We start from the raw sequence: 5,154 nt of genomic DNA, 5'->3' as shown, positions 1-5,154 counted from the left end.
TTTTTGTTTTTTTGGTTTTGGTTTTTCGACCAAGACACTGTTAATACTAGGCCAGTACTCCTAACACTGATTACATCCCCAGTCCTTAGAGAGTCTGATAGCCACACTGAGGTCAGCCAAGAAGCTCAGCCCAGAGTGAAGCCAATGCCAGCAAAGAGCCACAGGCCTCTTGGATGCCTCTGGGCAACTTCCAGTAAATCTGTGGTTTGTACATAGCTATGTGAGTGGCTGAGGCAAAGGAACACAAGTGTGAGACCTTCCTGAAGTAAATGACATCTAAGAATGCAGGCGGTAAAAGGAGGATTGAGTGGGTTGTTATTGTTGTTTGGGAGTTGGGTGTTTTGTTGTGTTTTGTATTGTTTTGTTTTGTTTTTTGAGACAGGGTTTCTCTGTGTAGCCTTGGCATATCTGCTTGACTCTGCCTTCTTAGTGCTGGGATTAAAGGTGTGCACCACCACCACCTGGATTGTTTTATTTTTAGCAGGGGATATAAGCAGCATTCTTGCAAGCATCCCAGCACTAAAAAGAGGGGAGAGGGAATGGATGGAATATACTGAAGCCTCATGTTCTGGGATCTATTTAAATGCAACATAACTCAAACACCACACTTGGGAGCTGAACGTTACATGGAATATTTTAAAGATGAAACCATTAAGAGTGGGTGTGGTGAGGGGTGGCGGCTGGGTGGTCTGTAGCATTGTTCAGTAATATTTTGACATAAGGGTTGAACAAGAGAGTTTCCATCAATCAGGATAGTAGTTGGTTCCTTGGCCTAAGAACATGAATTTAGTATGGTTCTGATAGCAAGATAGAGAAGTTGTCCTTGATATGTCTGGACTCAGATAACTGTTTCCTTACAACAGAAGTTGTTCAACTATTGGGAAGTCCCTAGCTCTCACAGGGCCTGGGACCTTGAATTTAGTTTCTCCCTATGATTTAATGGAATCTGAAAATGAAATGGTAGTACTCGAATAAGTTCCTTTTGTTTGTTCCCAACATTCAGAAGTGCAGAAAGCCACATCTGAGGACTAAAACCTCCCGATACAAAAACAGCAGTGGCCAAGACAGGCAATGGGACAGTTAATTGGGCAGAAAAGGCATCCGTCGTGGGAGGGTGGCGGGACTTCCGTGGTGGTCTTGGTTTCTTATTGGTGGAGCTAGTCAGCCTCAGAGAAAAGCGGAAAAAATTCCTTTGCAGAGCTCAGCCTCCGAGGTAAAAGCAGGGCGGGGTCGGTCACGTTTGGCAATGCCTTCTGAGTCGCAGGCGGTGTTCTTAACCTTTTGGGAGGTGTTAATTTCTTCCCTGGCGAAACCTTTCTCAAGGGCCAAGGCACTGGCAACCTTGTAGATGCAGGTCTGCTGATTCTCTTTCCCCACAAAACTCATTCTGAGAGGTAATTAGGCCCTGAAGGTCCCCAAAAGAGTTATGTTCTCACTATGTCAGCTGGGCCTGGGGATCTGCTCTGATCTGGGTGTTGTGGAGAAAGGACATACACACTGGCTCTATTTGGAAGGACCAGGAGGCAACCATGGAGGACACTGGCCTACACTGCCTTGTCTCTGGTAATCCTTAGCAGGCACCATGACTCAAACTGGTGTCCTCCTCCTTCATCTTCCAGTCTTGGGACCCTGGTGGATTCCCCTCCTGCCACCCAGCTGAGACTCCTCGCCTGTCCTTCAGGCCCCAGTTGCCAGGCATGTACCTGGGCACCTGTTCCTCCACTGACTTCTATAGCCCTTACCCCCACCCCCAGATGTCTGTGGCCTCTATGGGCTATTTCCCAAATCACCTGCTGCTTATCCCCTCTGTTCTATTCCCAGCCTTGGCCTGGGCCAGCCTTCTAGAAGCCCAAGGGGCTACTGGTCAGTTCCTGGTAGGGTTTAAACGCTGTGACCCCACTGCTTCAGGGAGCTCTGCTGAAGGCATTGTCCCCCTTTCCTTATGGGAGTGGGTGGGGTTTTGAGCAGAGTGCCTGGGCTGTCAGCCTGACTAGAGAGGAGAAATGGTCAGCTGGGCCTGCCCCCTTGTAGTGAGAATTTTCCTTTCTTTAAAACCCCAGTTATGTTATGTGAATATGGTTTGGGTTTTTTTTATTGGACATTTTATTTATTTACACTTCAAATGTTATCCCCTTTGCGGATATCAACCGATATGGTTTTGCTTTAATCCCAGGTATAGGATAGGGGGCTGCTTAGAATTGCCCACAGCGGGCTGGAGAGATGGCTCAGCGGTTAAGAGCACTGACTGCTCTCCAGAAGGTCCTGAGTTCAAATCCCAGCAACCACATGGTGGCTCACAACCATCCAAAATGAGCTCTGACGCCCTCTTCTGGCGTGTCTGAAGACAGCTACAGTGTACTTAGATATAATAAATAAATAAATCTTTAAAAAAAAAAAGAATTGCCCACAGCTACTAACTATAATTGTCTTGTGCTGTAGGAGGGGCATGATTTTTGAAGATAGTATATATAGTATATGTTTGTTACTCTGACGACTCTTGAGAGGGTATAAGTGCAAGAGCCCCAAGCAGGTTGTGGTGGCTGCTGCGCTCCCCGGGCTGCTGCTGTTGCTGCTTTTTCTATTGCTAGGGCTATCTATGGCTATGACTGTTGCTATGGCTTGCTGGTTGGAGATACTCTAATGAGACAGCTTCCCCTTCTACATAGCTAGGATTGGCTTGCCCCAAGGAGCCTGACACTCATAGTCAGCAGGAAGTAGTCTGAAGATGTCTATGCCCTCTTTCCCCTCTAACCTTCTTTCTCTCCCATCTAGTATTGGGGGGCTGGAAGGGTGGTAAATTAAAAACCTAACCAAGTAGCCCCAAAAAGTACACCTCAACCCCTGCTTTGCCCTGCCCTGAGTCCAGCCTGAACTTGCAGTCTCTGGGCCCTGCTTCCAGCTGGAGTTAACAAGCCCATTTCCCTTCTTGGTCTCACTGGGTGGGAGGACAGGCTATGGAGGGCATTTAGCCACGTGACCTTGACTTCTGTGACCTAGGCTTCTGGTGCCTGTTGGCCAACAGAGCCAGGGCATAGCATCATTTGTGGTTGCACATTTCCACCCCACTGCAGATTCTAGGCCATGTGGCCTGGCTGGGCAGTCAGCTGAGGAGGTCACAAATGTGCACCTGGCCTGCTTCTTCTTCCTGGTAGCCTCCAAAACCTCCTGTATTTCCTGTATGGCTGGGTCTTTTCCAGAATGGAATAAATGGGGCTAGAGAGATGGCTCAGTGTTTGAGAGCACTTGCTCCTCTTCCACAAGACCCAGAATTGATTGATTCCCAGCATCCATATTATGGTGGCTCACAACCCAGACCCAGGAGATCCAATGCCCCATTCTGGCTTCTGTAGGCACCAGGCATGGATGTGGTGCACAGACATATGCAGGCAGATACTTATACACATAAAATAGTTCATTCTTTTTAAAGGACCCATTTGGGATGGTAGGCATACTTATGGGTGTCATATGCCTGGCTCCTGACCAGAATGGGGCACCCATCTCTTTTCCTTTTGCCTCCATAGCCATATGTCTTCCAGTTCACTGCCTGGAGCCTCTGACCGGGTATGCTCAGAAGCCTGTCCCATCCCCAGTCGGACGTCTTCTGCTCACCACCACCCCTACAGCCCAGGTGTCTTAGCACCCTGTATATGATTTAGAGGCAAGGAGACAGGGACCCCTGCTTAACCCAACTCAGCCTTGGACAGTGACTCCCCTGAGTAACTTTGCCAGGCATTGGCTTGAGAAGAGGATGTGAAGGTGAGCCTGTGTAGGCAGAACTGGTGCCAGGGCTGGGTAAGAGGCTCTGAGTGATTTCAGGGCATGGGTGTCCAGGGTGCAGAATCCTAGCTATGTAGAAGGGGAAGCTGTCTCATTCCTCCTCTGTTAGAGCTGCACCTCTTTGGACTTGCCTTTGCTACCTTTTGTCCCCTGTGCAGGTGGGCAGCTTCTGAAGGCTCCCAGAGTGTTGGCCCCTCCTCTCTATCCTGGCTGTTGAACAACAATAATACCAATGGACCAAGGGAAGGACTTTTATCTAGTTGCCTCTGCCTGTCTCCTCGCCAGTGTCTTCCTTATGTGACTGGCAGATTCACAAAGTGAAGATCCAAGGTATACCTGTTTCTACCTGGTACCAGTGTAGCAGGTTGCAGAATCTTCCAGAGTCATGGGACTGAACTATGAGCTCAGTAATACAGTCCTTTCCCCCTTGTGTTCTTAAATGCCTAAGCTTTGGCAAAGTCCTTTGAAGTCTTACCTGGCAGAATTTCAGCACAGGCCATGGCAAGTAATCAAGTACTAGGAGCTAAGAGAAGATTATGACCTTTCCTGGCCCTCACCTACAGATGAGTTAAGTGATGGCACTGAACCTAAGAGACAAGCCTATGGCTAGATCAGTTTCAAGGAGATGTCCTAGCCATTTGCAGGTTTCATTGGGAGCTGGGCCTTAGGACATTAATTTTACCTCTAAGGGACCTAATAGTGCAGAAAGGAGTTATTGATCCACTGTACTTATAGCAAGGAGGCGCAATAACAAGTCCCATTTAAAGATAGAGACAGGTCCATTAAGAATACCTAGGACCAGAGTGGTGTGCTTACTTCAAGACTGGGTACCACCCCCCCTTCACTGATAGACAAGATATCTACCCTGTTGTGGGAAGGGGAATTTGTAATGGTGTCTTATTTAAAGGGTTCATAGCAAGCCAGGCAAGGTGGTTCACCCTTTAATCCCAGCAATTGGGAGGCAGAGACCAGAGGACCTCTGTGAGTTTGAGGCCAGCTTGACCTACCCAATGAATTCCAGTCTATTCAAGGCTACATAATGAGACCCTGTCTGAAAAAAAAAAACCTAAAATAAATAAAAGCACTGGTATCATGTTCATGATATGTAAGAAATGGCTATTCCCTGATGCTATTTCAAAGACTGTTCATCACTATTAGGGATCACCAGCAAGCTAGCAACGAATCTTCATGCCCTACATTTTGACTGTTTGATCCTATATGCCATTCTAGGCACACCACATATCCCCCTCTGTGAAGCAAAAGATCAAGTACAAACTGTGCTACTCAGAGATCCCATGGCCTATGCTTTTTGCCTTGTTGGTGCCCTTGCTAGTTTGGCCTTCCATTACTCCTTCCATGAAAGCTACATTCACAGGA

This window comes from Mus caroli, unplaced genomic scaffold (genome assembly GCF_978045245.1).
Source record: "Mus caroli unplaced genomic scaffold, Mus_caroli_1 scaffold_5, whole genome shotgun sequence".
Taxonomy (NCBI): Eukaryota; Metazoa; Chordata; class Mammalia; order Rodentia; family Muridae; genus Mus; species Mus caroli.
This window is presented reverse-complemented; position numbering follows the sequence as displayed.